This window comes from Oncorhynchus mykiss, chromosome 14, assembly GCF_057628025.1.
Source record: "Oncorhynchus mykiss isolate SJ-2025 chromosome 14, ASM5762802v1, whole genome shotgun sequence".
Classification (NCBI taxonomy): Eukaryota; Metazoa; Chordata; class Actinopteri; order Salmoniformes; family Salmonidae; genus Oncorhynchus; species Oncorhynchus mykiss.
Window position 1 is genome coordinate 24,248,416 of NC_143035.1, and position 16,252 is coordinate 24,264,667.

The following is a 16,252-nucleotide window of genomic DNA, read 5'->3' on the forward strand; positions in this document are numbered from 1 at the left end:
TGAGTTGCATCCAAAGAACACCATACCTACTGTGAAGCATGGGGGTGGAAACATCATGCTTTGGGGCTGTTTTTCTGCAAAGGGACCAGGACGACTGATCCGTATAAAGGGAAGAATGAATTGGTCCATGTATCTTGAGATTTTGAGTGAAAACCTCCTTCCATCAGCAAGGGCATTGAAGATTAAATGTGGCTGGGTCTTTCAGCATGACAATTATCCCAATCACACCGCTGGGCAACAAAGGAGTGGCTTCGTAAGAAGCATTTCAAGGTCCTGGAGTGGCCTAGCCAGTCTCCAGATCTCAACCCCATAGAAAATCATTGGAGGGAGTTGAAAGTCTGTGTTGCCCAGCAACAGCCCCAAAACATCACTGCTCTAGAGGAGATCTGAATGGAGGAATGGGCCAAAATACCAGCAACAGTGTGTGAAAACCTTGTGAAGACTTACAGAAAACGTTTGACCTCTGTCATTACCAACAAAGGGTATATAACAAAGTATTGAGATAAACGTTTGTTATTGACCAAATACTTATTTTCCACCATAATTTGCAAATAAATTCATAAAAAATCCTACAATGTGATTTTCTGGATTTTCTTTTCTCATTTTGTCTGTCATAGTTGAAGTGTACCTATGATAAAAATTACAGGCCTCATCTTTTTAAGTGGGAGAACTTGCACAATTGGTGGCTGACTAAATATTGTTTTGCCCCACTGTATATAAACTCAGCAAAAAAAGAAACGTCTCTTCTTCAGGACCCTGTCTTTCAAAGATAATTCGTAAGAATACAAATAACACAGATCTCCATTGTAAAGTAATTAATGAACATTCACCTGTGGAACGGTCATTAAGACACTAACAGCTTACAGACGGTAGGCAATTAAGTTCACAGATATGAAAACTTAGGACACTAAAGAAGCCTTTCTACTGGCTCTGAAAAACATCAAAATAAAGATACCCACAGTCTCTGCTCATCTGTGTGAACATGCCTTAGGCATGCTGCAAGGAGGCATGAGGACTGCAGATGTGTCCAGGGCAATAAATTGCAATGTCTGTACTGTGAGATGCCTAAGACAGCTGGACAGCTGATCATCCTCGCAGTCGCAGACCACGTGTAACAATAGCTGCACAGGATCGATACATCCGAATCTCACACCTGCGAGACAGGTACAGGATGGCAACAACAACTGCCCGAGTTACACCAGGAACACACAATCCCTTCATCAGTGCCTAGACTGTCCGCAATAGGCCGAGAGAGGCTGGACTGGGGGCTTTTAGGCCTGTTGTAAGGCAGGTCCTCACCAGACATCACCGGCAACAACATTGCCTATGGGCACAAACCCACCGTTGCTGGACCAGACAGGACTGGCAAAAAGTGCTCTTCACTCACAAGTCGCGGTTTTGTCTCACCAGGGTTGATGGCAGGATTTGCGTTTATCGTTGAAGGAATCAGCGTTACACCGAGGCCTGTACTCTGGAGCGGGATCGATTTGGAGGTGGAGGGTCCATCGTGGTCTGGAGCGGTGTGTCACAGCATCATCAGACTGAGCTTGTTGTCATTGCATTCAATCTCAACGCTGTGCGTTACAGGGAAGACATCCTCCTCCCTCATGTGGTACCCTTCCTGCAGGCTCATCCTGACATGACCCTCCAGCATGACAATGCCACCAGCCATACTGCTCGTTCTGTGCGTGATTTCCTGCAAGACCATGCACCTGCATGTCATTGTTCTGCCATGGCCAGCGAAGAGCCCGGATCTCAATCCCATTGAGCACGTCTGGGACCTGTTGGATCGGAGGGTGAGGGCTAGGGCCATTCCCCCCAGAAATGTCCGGGAACTTGCAGGTGACTTGGTGGAAGAGTGGGGTAACATCTCACAGCAAGAGCTGGCAAATCGGATGCAGTCCATGAGGAGGCGATGCACTGCAGTACTTAATGCAGCTGGTGGCCACACGAGATACTGACTGTTGCTTTTGATTTTGACCCCCCCTTTGTTCAGGGACACATTATTCAATTTCTGTTAGTCACATGTCTGTGGAACTTGTTCAGTTTATGTCTCGGGTGTTGAATCTTGTTATGTTCATACAAATATTTACAAATGTTAAGTTTGCTGAAAATAAACAAAGTTGACGGGGAGAGGATATTTCTTTTTTTGCTGAGTTTATATATAGCCAATTATGACTTTGGAAAGCCCTCAGCTCTGCCTCCAGGACAAGACTCATCCCAATAAACATCAACCTACAGGTTAAAAGCGGATCTTAACCAGGAAGAATGCCTGAATGCTAGAATCCTGCCTTCTAAATAAAGATCCTTGTCTCCCAACAACACTCCTCATCTGCTCAATACACATATCCTACAGAGGAAAGAGCAGTAGCACGGTTTAACACATGTTGAATGGTATCTGTCAATCTCACGGATAGTGCCAAGCTGCAACCACCCTCATCCTGTGAATGGCACTCTGGTAAATAGATCTATGATTTCGTCCCAAATGACACCCAATTCCCTACATAGCGCGCTACTTTGACCACAGCCCATAGGGGCTCTGGTCAAAAGTAGTGCACTACACTATATAGGGCCATTTGGTCCATGAAAACATGGTGAATAGAGTGGCATTTGGTCTGTGAAAACATAGGGAATAGAGTGCCATTTGGTCCATGAAAACAGGGAATAGAGTGCCATTTGGTCCATGAAAACATAGGGAATAGAGTGTCATTTGGTCCATGAAAACATAGGGAATAGAGTGCCATTTGGTCCATGAAAACATAGGGAATAGAGCGCCATTTGATCCATGAAAACAGGGAATAGAGTGCCATTTGGACCATAAAAACATAGGGAATAGAGTGCAATTTGGCCCATGAAAACACGGAATAGAGTGTCATTTGGTCCATGAAAACATGGTGAATAGAGTGGCATTTGGTCTGTGAAAACAGGGACTAGAGGGGCATTTGGTCCATAAAAACACATAATAGAGTGCCATTTGATCCATGAAAACAGGGAATAGAGTGCCATTTGGACCATAAAAACATAGGGAATAGAGTGCAATTTGACCCATGAAAACACGGAATAGAGTGGCATTTGGTCCATGAAAACATAGGGAATAGAGTGCCATTTGGTCCATGAAAACATAGGAAATAGTGTGGCATTTGGTCCATGAAAACATAGGGAATAGAGTGCCATTTGGTCCATGAAAACATAGGGAATAGTGTGGCATTTTGGTCCATGAAAACATAGGGAATAGAGTGCCATTTGGTCCATGAAAACATAGGGAATAGTGTGGCATTTTGGTCCATGAAAACATAGGGAATAGAGTGTCATTTGGTCCATGAAAACATAGGGAATAGTGTGTCATTTGGTCCATGAAAACATAGGGAATAGTGTGGCATTTTGGTCCATGAAAACATAGGGAATAGAGTGTCATTTGGTCCATGAAAACATAGGGAATAGTGTGGCATTTGGTCCATGAAAACATAGGGAATAGAGTGCCATTTGGTCCATGAAAACATAGGGAATAGTGTGGCATTTTGGTCCATGAAAACATAGGGAATAGAGTGCCATTTGGTCCATGAAAAGATAGGGAATAGTGTGGCATTTTGGTCCATGAAAACATGGTTTTCAACCCTGTTGAACTGGCTGGGCATGGCAGGACACAGTTGTTTCCTTAATTTCTCCCTAGTTTGGAAAAGAGAGGCCAATCTCTACTAAAGCCAACAGCTGAAGTCTATAATGTGTCATTAACAGTTTATCATCGGAAGGAAATTATTTTGCAGTACAGGCATGGAAAGGTTACTGCCTTGACACTAGTGAAAGTAAGGAAGGAAATTGATACACAGCAAACAGTTTACTTGGTAGTGTATACTATAGAGTTTCACGATTATCATACTGCTCTGTGAAGTCTCCCTAGGTCACCTAGTCTACTCTTCTTGTGTGTGTTGTATTGCTTTGATACTGTTGATACTCCTCATGTGGGAGTGGAAGGATCATTTTCTTAAGTTCCATGAGAATAATAACATGACAATTTAGTCTAGCCAGGGAATGGTTATTGCCTTCATAAAAAAACCTTTTGCTACAGTTTACACCAATGAATACGATACTGGAAACCGATTAGCAATGTTAGTACCTTATCAAAGTGGATTAGACTGAATGAAGAATAATGACCTGGATTTAATCCAACTTGACTGGAATCTGGTGAATCCTAAGAGAAAGATAAAAGTTGTGACAGCAGTGTTGCTATCAGGAATGAATGATTACTTATTAATCTGCCAAACCAGACACCACTGCGGGGCCAATAATCACTACCCATTCTATTAGACATGTCACCCTCTTTTATGGCAGGCGGTTCAAACAGCATGACACACTGTCACCTTATGAAACAGTGTGTGTTTGTATGTGTGTGCATTGGTGTATGTGTGTGTGTGTGCGTGCGTGCATGTATGTGCATGTGTATGTATGTGTGTGTTTGTGTGCATGTGTGCGTGCGTCTGTGTGTGTGTGTGTGTGTTTGTGTGTATGTGTGTGTGTTTGTGTGTGAGCGTGTGTTTCTGTGTGTGTATGTCTGTGTGTGTGTGTGCTTGCGTCTGTTCTATGACACCTTGGGCATTGGGCCCTGATGAGCAAAAAGCAGAGCTGTGATTTATCAATGACAAACAAGGACGTCCTGTAATTTCAGTGGGATTATGTCACTTCCTCCTCCCATGATATGTAGTATGAGGAGTAGTGTTGGTGACTATGACAGAACAGAGGAATGCACTGGTGTGTCCTCAAGAGAAGACCAATGCGATTGGGGGTGAAAAGGATGGTAAATTATGGATGACATAGAAAAAGTAATCACCATACTCAACTCAAAAAGTCTATAGGGGGCTATCAGAAGGTCTTCGGGTGCCGGGTTAAAAAATGCACCCCCTGTTGCAGTTGTAATATATTTTATCAGCAGCAGAGGTCAACAAACGGATTCATTTCGGCCGCAGCCTTTGTAGAACGCTGATGAAGGGTGATGAAGGCTGGTGATGTCAGAGTCTAGGTGATGTGGCTAAAGCGGTGTCAGGCGCAGGACAAAGAGATCAAAAATAATCTTCGAAAAGGAGAACAAAAATTCAGAATCACATAAAAGAGACAACTGACAACAATAAACACGCACAGACCATGATGGCTCCAGAGGGTTAAATAGGGAAGTAATCCAACTGTAATGGGAACCAGGTGTGTACAATCAAGACAAAACAAATGGAAAAAGAAATGTAGATCGGTGGAGGCTAGAAAGCAGGTGACTTCGCCTCCGAACGCCACCCGAACAAGGAGAGGCACCAGCTTCGGCGGAAGTCGTGGCAGGTGAAGTGTAATGAAGGCTGGTGAAGGCTGATAAGGCTACGGAGTTTGAGCTCGAGATACTTGTACCTCACTAACAACCAGAAACATTGTCCAAAGCACCATTTATGGGTTAGATTCAATCAGTTTAACTGTAACCCGCGATAACTGATAATTGTACAGTAGTTTCATTGTTTTTATTAAGGCAATGTAACTGTGTTAGAGCTGTCAAATCAGCAAGCTGCTCCCGGCATTATACCTATCCCGTACAGTGCTATTGGATGCGGTCAGTCACATTAGTAATAATCCCATGCAGCCGTATTACAAGTTTGAACACTGGGAATGTAAAATGCAATCTACACCTGGATTAGGCTAATATAAATACTCATCATTTAGTTGAATTAGTTTCAATTTGAGTGTCATTATTTCAATTCATAAACTGGGTGGTTCGAGCCCTGAATGCTGATTGGTTGACAGCTGTGGTATATCAGACCGTATACCACGGGTATGACAAAACATTTATTTTTACTGCTTACGTTGGTAACCAGTTTATAATAGCAATACGACACCTCAGGGGTTCGTGATATATGGAAAATATACTCTGCATTGCGTTGTACGTAAGAACACCCTTCGTGCCTGATTGCTTAAATAGCCTACACTTTATTTTTTCTGAACTTATAACACGAGAGGGACGGTAATGGCTTTGTGACAATGACCAAACGAGCAGGCCATCTGATTTGACAACTCCAATGCAGTTCCACCTCTGACACTGGCAAAACATCAGCTATGTGGATGTCGGATATCGCCGGTTAACGCTTGATCTGATTGAATCTATTCCAAAGTTTATTTGATTTGAGCAAATGCTTAATGGTTTGTTGTAAGTTTTGTATTTTGTATTGTTTTCAACAAATACGTTATTACTATACTAGTACATAGTAAATGTAGTGAAGTACATTGAGGCCTCGTTTATTTCTGAACTCTACCACATTTCTCAGTAAACAACTTGAAGCCAAATTGACATCACATGGCCGCTGAAGTTCAGCTTCACCCATCCCCGTCTTTTAGTTGGAAGAAGATTTCATGACTATTTTGTGAGCATAAACAAAAATAACATGTTCTGTGTGTGGGTTGAATCTCTGTGTGCCTTCTAGTGCCAATATAAATGGAAGTTGATGACATTCTATAGTCCTGTCTTTGATTGAGCCAATATTGTCTTATTAAGCATGTGAACTAAAGGTACATTTCCCTTTTGTAATGAAATCCAATAGAAATCTGTTGTCACAAAAAGCAAGAAAGCCTTGTAAAGCTATCTGACATGATGGCCAATTGCTTAAACAAGTAATCAGTATTTGATTTAACATAATGCTCTGCATAATGATCCCAATGTTCCCAGAGGTTTCAGCAGGTTGCCAGAATGGAGGGGATATTCCATCTGTCACACACATTCAAGACGAATTGTGTCTACTGAAGGAATCGTTCAGCACTGAAATAGAATCTACTGAAGGAATTGTCCAACTGTCACCTGAGAGCCTTTTTATGTCTCTAGTTTGGTTTGGTCAGGGTGTGATTTGGGTGGGCATTCTATGTTTTGTTTTCTTGTTTCTTTTTTTCTATGATTTGGCCGGGTATGGTTCTCAGTCAGGGACAGCTGTCTATCGTTGTCTCTGATTGGGAATCATACTTAGGTAGCCCTTTTTCCCTCCTTTCAGTGTAGGTAGTTGACTTTTGTTAGTGGCACTATAGCCCTGTAAGCTTCACGGTTGTTTCTGCATTTGTTGTTATGTTGGCGACATTTGAAATAAAAGGAAAATGTACTCTCACCACGCTGCACTTTGGTCCACTTCTTTCGATGGCCGTGACAGAACTACCCACTACCAAAGGACCATGCAGCGTGGTAAAAAGGAGGACTGGACATGGGATGACATCCTAGACGGCAAAGGATCCTGGACATGGGAGGAGATCCTGGCCGGAAGGGATCGCCTTCCATCGGGAACAGGTGGAAGCAGCCCGAGAGGCAGCCCCAAAACTTTTGTTTGGGGGAGGCACACGGGGAGTTTGGCTGAGTCAGGTTGGAAACCTGAGCCAACTCCCCGTGCTTACTGTGGCGAGCGTCGTACTGGTCAGGCACCGTGTTATGCGCTGGAGCGCACAGTGCTCCAGTGCGAGTTCACAGCCCGGTGCCCTACCTTCCAGCTCCCTGAATTGGCCGGGCTAGAGTGGGCATCCAGCCAGGTCGGAGGGTGCCGGCTCAGCGCATCTGGCCGCCAGTACGTCTCTACAGCCCAGGTTATCCTGCACCGGCTCTGTGCACTGTTTCTCCGGTGCGTCTGCACAGCCCAGTGCGTCCTGTGCCTGCGCCCCGCACGTGCCAGGCCAGAGTAACCATCCAGCCAGGAAGGGTTGTGCAGGCTCTATGCTCGAGACCTCCAGTGCGCCTCCACGGCCCAGTGTATCCTGTGCCCGCTCCCAGAGCCAGGCCTCCTGTGTGTCTCTCCAGCCCAGTGATGATCCATGGCACGAAGCCTCCAGTGATGATCCATGGCAAGAAGCCTCAAGTGATGATCCTTGGCACGAAGCCACCAGTGATGATCCATGGCAAGAAGCCTCAAGTGATGATCCTTGGCACGAAGCCACCAGTGATGATCCATGGCAAGTAGCCTCCAGTGATGATCCATGGCAAGAAGCCTCCAGTCATGATCCATGGCAAGAAGCCTCCAGTGATGATCATTGGCACGAAGCCTCCAGTGATGATCCATGGCACGAAGCCTCCAGTGATGATCCATGGCACGAAGCCTCCAGTGATGATCCATGGCAAGAAGCCTCCAGTGATGATCCATGGCAAGAAGCCTCCAGTGATGATCCATGGCACGAAGCCTCCCGTGATGATCCATGGCAAGAAGCCTCCAGTGATGATCCATGGCAAGAAGCCTCCAGTGATGATCCATGGCACTAAGCCTCCCGTGATGATGCATGGCAAGCAGCCTCCAGTGATGATCCATGGCACGAAGCCTCCAGTGAGGAGTCATGGCATGAAGCCTCCAACGACGGCCTCCAGTCCGGAGCCTCCAGCGACGGCCTCCAGTCCGGGGCCCGCAGCGAGGGTCCCCAGTCCGGGGCCCGCAACGAGGGTCCCCAGACCGGGGCCCGCAACGAGGGTCCCCAGTCTGGTGCCCGCAACAAGGGTCCCCAGTCCCAGTCTGGGGCCCGCAGAGAGGGTCCCCACATCATAGGCGCCACCAAAGCGGGGTGAGCCAGAGGTGGAGCGAGGTCTACGTCCCGCACCAGAGCCGCCACCGCGGATAGATGCCCACCTGGACCCTCCCCTATAGCACCTTTGGGGGGGGGGGGGTTACTGTCATGCCCTGACCTGAGAGAGCCATTTTATTTCTCTATTTGGTTAGTTCAGGGTGTGATGTGGGGTGGGCATTCTATGTTTTGTTTTCAATGTTTTTTTATTTCTATGTTCTGGCCGGGTATGGTTCTCAATCAGGGACAGCTGTCTATCGTTGTCTCTGATTGGGAATCATACTTAGGTAGCCCTTTTTCCCTCCTTTGATTGTGGGTAGTTAACTTTTGTTAGTGGCACTATAGCCCTGTAAGCTTCACGGTTGTTTCTTCGTTTGTTGTTTTGTTGGCAACATTTTAAATAAAAGGAAGATGTACGCTCACAACGCTGCACTTTGGTCCACTTCTTTCGATGGCCGTGACACCAACACTGCACTAGAAACTTACAGTACCAGTCAAAGTTTGGACATACATACTCATTCAAAGGTGTTTCTTTATTTGTACTATTTTCTACATTGTAGAATAATAGTGAAGACATTACAACTATGAAATAACACATGGAATCATGTAGTAACCAAAAAAGTGTTAAACAAATCAACATATATTTTATATTTGAGATTCTTCAAAGTAGCCACCCTTTGCCTTGATGACAGCTTGGCACACTCCTGGCATTCTCTCAACCAGCTTCACCTGGAATGCTTTTCTAACAGTCTTGAAGAAGTTCCCACATATGCCACTTTTCCTTCACTCTGCAGTCCAACTCATCCCAAATCATCTCAATTGGGTGAGGTCAGGTTATTGTGGAGGCCAGGTCAACCGATGCAGCCCTCCATCACTCTTCTTCTTGGTCGAATAGCTCTTATTTGTTTATTTTACCCTTATTTTACCAAGTAAGTTGACTGAGAACACATTCTCATGTACAGCAACGACCTGGGGAATAGTTACAGGGGAGAGGAGATGAATGAGCCAATTGTAAGCTGGTATGATGGTATGGACACCCGTTGAACGTCCCATCCAAAAGACAATACCCTAAACCTGGGGCATTTTTTTAGACAGAGAAAAGGGAGCTTCCTACTGGCCCTCCAACACCACATCCAGCAAGATCTGCTCTCCCATCCAGGGACCAACCAGGACCAATCCTGCTTAGCTTCAGAAGCAAGCCAGCAGTGGGATGCAGGGTGGTACACCGCCTGGAGGTGTATTGGGTCATTGTGCTGCTGAAAAACAAATGATAGTCCTACTTAGCACAAACCAGATGGTATGGCATATCACTGCAGAATGCTGTGGTAGCCATGCTGGTTAAGTGGGTCTTGAATTCTAAATAAATCACAGACAGTGTCACCAGAAAAGCACCCCCACACCATCACACCTCCTCCATGCTTCATGGTGGGAACACACATGCAGAGATCATCGGTTCACCTACTCTGCGTCTCACAAAGACACAGTGGTTGGAACCAAAAATCTCAAATTTGGACTCATCAGACCAAAGGATAGATTTCCACCGGTCTAATGTCCATCGCTTGTGTTTCTTGGCCCAAGAAAGTCTCTTCTTCTTATAGGTGTCCCAGTAGTGGTTTCATTGCAGTAATTCAACCATGGAGGCCTGATTTACAGTCTCCTCTGAACAATCCTCTGCAGCAGAGGTAACTCTGGGTCTTCCTTTCCTGTGGTGGTCCTCATGAGAGCCAAAGTTCATGACATTTTCTGGATTGACTGAACTTCATGTCTTAAAGTAATGATGGCCTGTCATTCTGCTTTTCTTATTTGAGCTGTTCTTGCCATAATATGGATTGGTATTTTACCAAATAGGGCTATCTTCTGTATACCACCCCTACCTTGTCACAACACAACTGATTTGCTCAAATGCAATAAGAAGGTATGAAATTCCACAAATGAACTTTTAACAAGGCACATCTGTTAATGAAATGCATTCCAGGTGACTACCTCATGAAGCTGGTTTAGAGAATGCCAAGAGTTTGCAAAGCTGTCATCAGGGAAAATGGTGGATACTTTGAAGAATCTAAAATCTAAAATGTATTTTGATTTGTTTAACAAATTTTAGGTTAATACATGATTCCATGTGTGTTTATTTCATAGTTGTGATGTCTTCACTATTATTCTACAATGTTGAAAATAGTACAAATAAAGAAAAACCCTGGAATGGGTAGGTGTGTCCAAACCTTTTACTGGAATTGTACATCAAAGCAATTTTTTTGTCAAGGATGCATATACTCTCAACATTGATACTGATTGAACGTTTGTCATCAGGATTTTTTTCATGGATGCATTGTTTCTGCATTATTAGTTGTAGAACATTCTGTAATTACATATTGTAACAGCTCCTTGTTATACAGTAAGGGTTAAGGCTAGATTAAGCTGTACGTACTTTAACTTAATTAAAGTGTTACTGAAGACTGATGGCATTCTATTCCAACCTTTTACTTGCTGCGAATAGTTTGCATTATCCATTCCTAAATGTATAATTTCTAGTTGTTTATACTCTGATCGTATCAGAATGCACAGATTAAACCTTTCTTTGAAATTGCTACCTAACATAATGCAATTGTTCTGCAACATTGGTCTGCATTTAAGCTAAATATGAGCATGAATTGAGATCTTGCTTTTTGTTTCATTGCCTTCATTGATGCTTTTAGGCAGTTAAATACATTATTAAACAAAAGGTTTATTCAACCCCAGGCTTCCTTTCCTCATTTTTATCTCATTGTTCTATAAATCATGGCAACTGTCAGATTTGGAGACGGTTGTTAAAACAACCTGCTATTGTTTTTATCTCAGTGGGAAGAAGACACGTTGCATTTCGTGAAGGCTTCCATTGTCTTTCACAATATCACAGCTTGATAACCTACAGTACTAACATAGTTTTCAGAGAAGTTCATGCTGTTTTTCTTGCACAAAAAATGTTCAGGTGATATTGGTGATTACTTCACAGCCGTACGTACTGATGCACAATATTAAAAAACATTGATAACAACTTGGTTGCTTAGACCTATTTGTAAACTTTAAAAAGTGGTAGCTGTAATAGTGTAATTATAACTGATGTAATAGAACACTCACTACTGAGTCAACCAGGCCCTGGATATCTGGAAAAAGAGATACCACACAACCTGTACAAACAAGTTAAGTCGCTTGTAGTATGAATGATGTCAAGATGCTTTAAAACAACAAGAAGGAATTGCAGAACAGATCCCTTGGACACATTCACATGTGAGAATATCCACCCTTATCTCAGTGCTGTAGAGGGACATGTACCATATGTTTGACACATTAAACTAAACAATGCAAAGCTCCTAATCTAATTTGACCGCATGAAAACGCCATAACTTCATGGCCAGTGAACTTCATCAGGCCTCACAGTCCAAACACACCTGAGCAACGGGGTTCAGAACATTGACACCGACAAAATCAAATGTCTACGATAAGGCCCGGTCTGTTGCTCAATCTGTAAGATTAGAACAGGGGTGTCAAACATACAGGGCCAGATTCGGCACTCGGGGAGGTTCAATCCGGTCTGCGGGTGTTTTCAGTTAATCAACCTGAGGTTAATATTCTTTAGAATGACTAAAACCAAATCGAAACTGTGTAGATATGATAATGGCACCACAGTGCCGTGACAAAGTATTTGCCCTTGTAACGCTTGAAGAGCGAACGGGTGTGTAGTTAGGCGCAGAGAGCAGAGGATTCGGGAAAAGCGCTTTAATGTCCAAACAGGAAATCGTACAATGGCTGACGCCGAACACAGGCGTAAATACACATACACAAGTAAAAACTGGTACCTCACCGACAGCGGAAAAAACCCAACAATAATCAATAACACTCTTGACATAAACAGTAACAAGCCCGCACAAACACAGGCGGGCTAACCGAATTTAAATAACCCCAACCCAAAAACCCCAACAAGGAACAGGTGAAACCAATTAGACAAAACCAAACGAAAAGGGAAAAAAGGGATCAGTGGCAGCTAGCAGACCAGCGACACGCCCGCCGAGCGCCACCCAAACAGGAAGGGGAGCCACCTTCGGTGATATTCGTGACAGCTCTCTTTCGGATTTTCTCTATTTTTGCATATTTTTGATACTGAACTTTACCAGATCTTCAACCAAAACCTAATATTAGATAAAGGGAAACTTAGTTTACAAATAACAAAAAAAAACTGATACTTATTTTTGTAATTTTTTAAATTTAATTAATTAATTCCACCTAGCTGGGGCAGCGCACAATTGGCCCAACACCGTCCGGGTTAGTGGAATGTTTGGGGAAGGTTTGTCGGGGATTGGCCTGTCATTGTAAATAAGAATTTGTTCTAAACTGACTTACCTAGTTAAATAAAGGTTAAATAAAAATACAGTTGAAGTCGGAAGTTTACATACACTTAGGTTGGAGTCATTAAAACTCATTTTTCATCCACTCCACAAATTTCTTGTTAACAAACTATAGTTAACAAACTATAGTTTAAGTCGGTTAGGACATCTACTTTGTGCATGACACAAGTAATTTTCCCAACAATTGTTTATAGACAGATTTTTTCACTTATAATTCACTGTATCACAATTCCAGTGGGTCAGAATTTTACATACACTAAGTTGACTGTGCCTTTAAACAGCTTGGAAAATTCCAGGAAACGATGTCATGGCTTTAGAAGCTTCTGATAGGCCAATTGACATCATTTGAGTCAATTAGAGGTGTACCTGTGGATGTATTTCATGGCCTACCTTCAAACTCAGTGCCTATTTGATTGACATCATGGGAAAATCAAGAGAAATCTGGTTCATCCTTGGGAGCAATTTCCAAACAATTGAAGGTACCACGTTCATCTGTAAAAATAAAAGTATGCAAGTATAAACACCATGGGACCACACAGCCGTCATACCGCTCAGGAAGGAGACGCTTTCTGTCTCCTAGAGATGAACATACTTTGGTGCGAAAAGTGCAAATCAATCCCAGAACAATAGCAAAGGACCTTGTGAAGATGCTGGAGGAAACAACTACAAAGTATCTATATCCACAGTAAAACGAGTCCTATATTGACATAACCTGAAAAGCCACTCAGCAAGGAAGAAGCCACTGCTCCAAAACCGCCATAAAAAAGCCAGACTATGGTTTGCAACTGCACATGGGGACAAAGATCGTACTTTTTGAAGAAATGTCCTCTGGTCTGATGAAACAAAAATGGAACTGTTTGGCCATAATGACCATCGTTATGTTTGGAGGAAAAAGGGGGAGGCTTGCAAGCCGAAGAACACCATCCCTACTGTGAAGCACGGGGGTGGCAGCATCATGTTGTGGGGGTGCTTTGCTGCAAGAGGGACTGGTGCACTTCACAAAATACATGGCATCATGAGGTAGGAAAATTATGTGGATATATTGAAGCAACATCTCAAGACATCAGTTAAAGCTTGGCTGCAGATAGGTCTTCCAAATGAACAATGACCCCAAGCATACTTCCAAAGTTGTGGCAAAATGGCTTAAGGACAACAAAGTCAAAGTATTGTAGTGGCCATCACAATGCCCTGACCTCAACCCTATAGAACATTTGTGGGCAGAACTGAAAAAGGGTGTGCGAGCAAGGAGGCCTGCAAATCTGACTCAGTTACACCAGCTCTGTCAGGAATAATGGGCGAAAATTCACCCAACTTATTGTGGGAAGCTTGTGGAAGGCTACCCGAAACGTTTGACCCAAGTTAACCAATTTAAAGGCAATGCTACCAAATACTAATTGAGTGTATGTAAACTTCTGACCCACTGGGAATGTGATGAAAGAAATTAAAGCTGAAATAAATCATTCTCTCTACTATTATTCTGACATTTCACATTCTTAATATAAAGTGGTGATCCTAACTGATTTAAGACAGGACATTTTTACTAGGATTAAATGTCAGGAATTGTGAAAAACTGAGTTTAGATGTATTTGGCTGAGGTGTATGTAAACTTCAGACTTCAACTGTAAATAAATAAATAAACGCTGCAATGACTGCAACCACGTCTCTCACATCACTGTGGAGGAATTTTGGCACACTCGCATGCAGAACTGCTTTAAAACCTGAATGATCCAATCCTTTTTTTCAATTTTCGTCTAAAATGCCAAACCCAAATCTAACTGCCTGTAGCTCAGGACGTGAATCAATGATATGCATAGTATTGATACCATTTGAAAGGAAACACTTTGAGGTCTGTGGAATATAACACATTTAAAACATATTTTTTTACCATCTTCTTTGAAATGCAAGAGAAAGGCCATAATGTATTCTTGCAGCCCAGGCGCAATTCATATTTTGGCCACAAGATTGCAGCAGTGTATGTGCAATGTTTTAGACTGATCCAATGATCCATTGTATTTCTGTTCAAAATGTTGTATCAAGACTGCTCAAATGTGCCTAATTGTTTTTTTAATACATTTTCAAGTTCATAATTGGGCACTCTCCTCAAACAATAGCGTAGTATTCTTTCACTGCAATAGCTACTGTAAATTGGACAGTACATTAACAAGAATTTAAGCTTTCTGCCCATATCAGATACATGTATGTCCTGGGATTGTTTTTGGTTTCTTACAACCTCATACTAATCACATTAGCCTACGTTAGCTCAACCGTCTCACGGGGGGAGGCACCGATCCCATAGAGGTTAACTAAGCAACATTTGTGGGTTTTTAAGCCACAACATGTCAACTGGGATTCGGTCTGGACTTTGACTTGGCCATTCCATAACGTCAAAACGCTTTTAAGCCGTCTTCATTTAGACTTGATTATGTTTTGGATCATTGTCTTGCTGAATGACCCAGCTGCACTTCAGCTCACAGACGGATAGCCTGACATTCTCCTGTAGAATTCTCTGATACAGAGCAGAATTCATGGTTAAGGCAAGTCGTTCAGGTACTGAGGCAGCAAAGCATCCCAAAACCATCACACTACCACAACCATGCTTGACTGTTGGTATGAGGTTCTTACTGTGGAATACAGTGTTTGGTTTTCACCAGGCTTAATGGTATCCATGTTGTCCAAAAAGTTTGACGCAAGTTTGCCAAAAAGCACCTGGAAACACCTGGATGATCATCAAGACTCTTAGAAGAATGTTCTATGGACAGAAGATTCAAAAGTATAACTTTTTCACGGCACAGTATATTCATACAGTTCCTTGACTAATAATCACTGGTCAAGGAGCATAAAAAATTCCCCAAACTATGGATAGAGGACTCTTTTTTTGCACATTTTAACAGCAAGGAAATATAACACATTTTCAGTGGGACTCTCAGGACCTCGTTGAAGACCGAATGCAGCCCCAGGGGCTACATTTCTTTGACACTTCTGGACTAGAAGATGCAGCCAATGTCGTATCAAGTCTGGCTGGGTCTGTTTTCTCAAAACGGGTTGTCGGGAGTGCCGGAGCGGTTTAAAACAAATCCTCAACAGCATGTTTTGGACCCGTCCCATGGCAGCTTGTGTTCCCCCTGGGGGCTGCCATTGCTCAGTCGCTATCTCTACTCAGCATGGGTGGGGGGTGGGAATGGTGGGGAGGAACTCGCCCGGCTCTGTTCCTGCCAGTGGAGAATCGAAAACCAGCCTCTGTTAGACATGGCAAGAGGCCCAGGCGTGTAATCACAACACACACAGGAGGGTGCGGTAGCCTTCACTTCCAGCATCGCGGGATTTAGGAAAAG

At 43.3% G+C, this 16,252-nt stretch overlaps 1 pseudogene; it reads left to right on the plus strand.

Annotated features, from left to right (window-relative positions):
- The window catches only part of LOC149978329 (uncharacterized), a 36,678-nt pseudogene extending 28,054 nt beyond the window's left edge, over nt 1–8,624 (plus strand).
- The last annotated feature ends 7,628 nt before the right edge of the window (nt 8,625–16,252 follow it).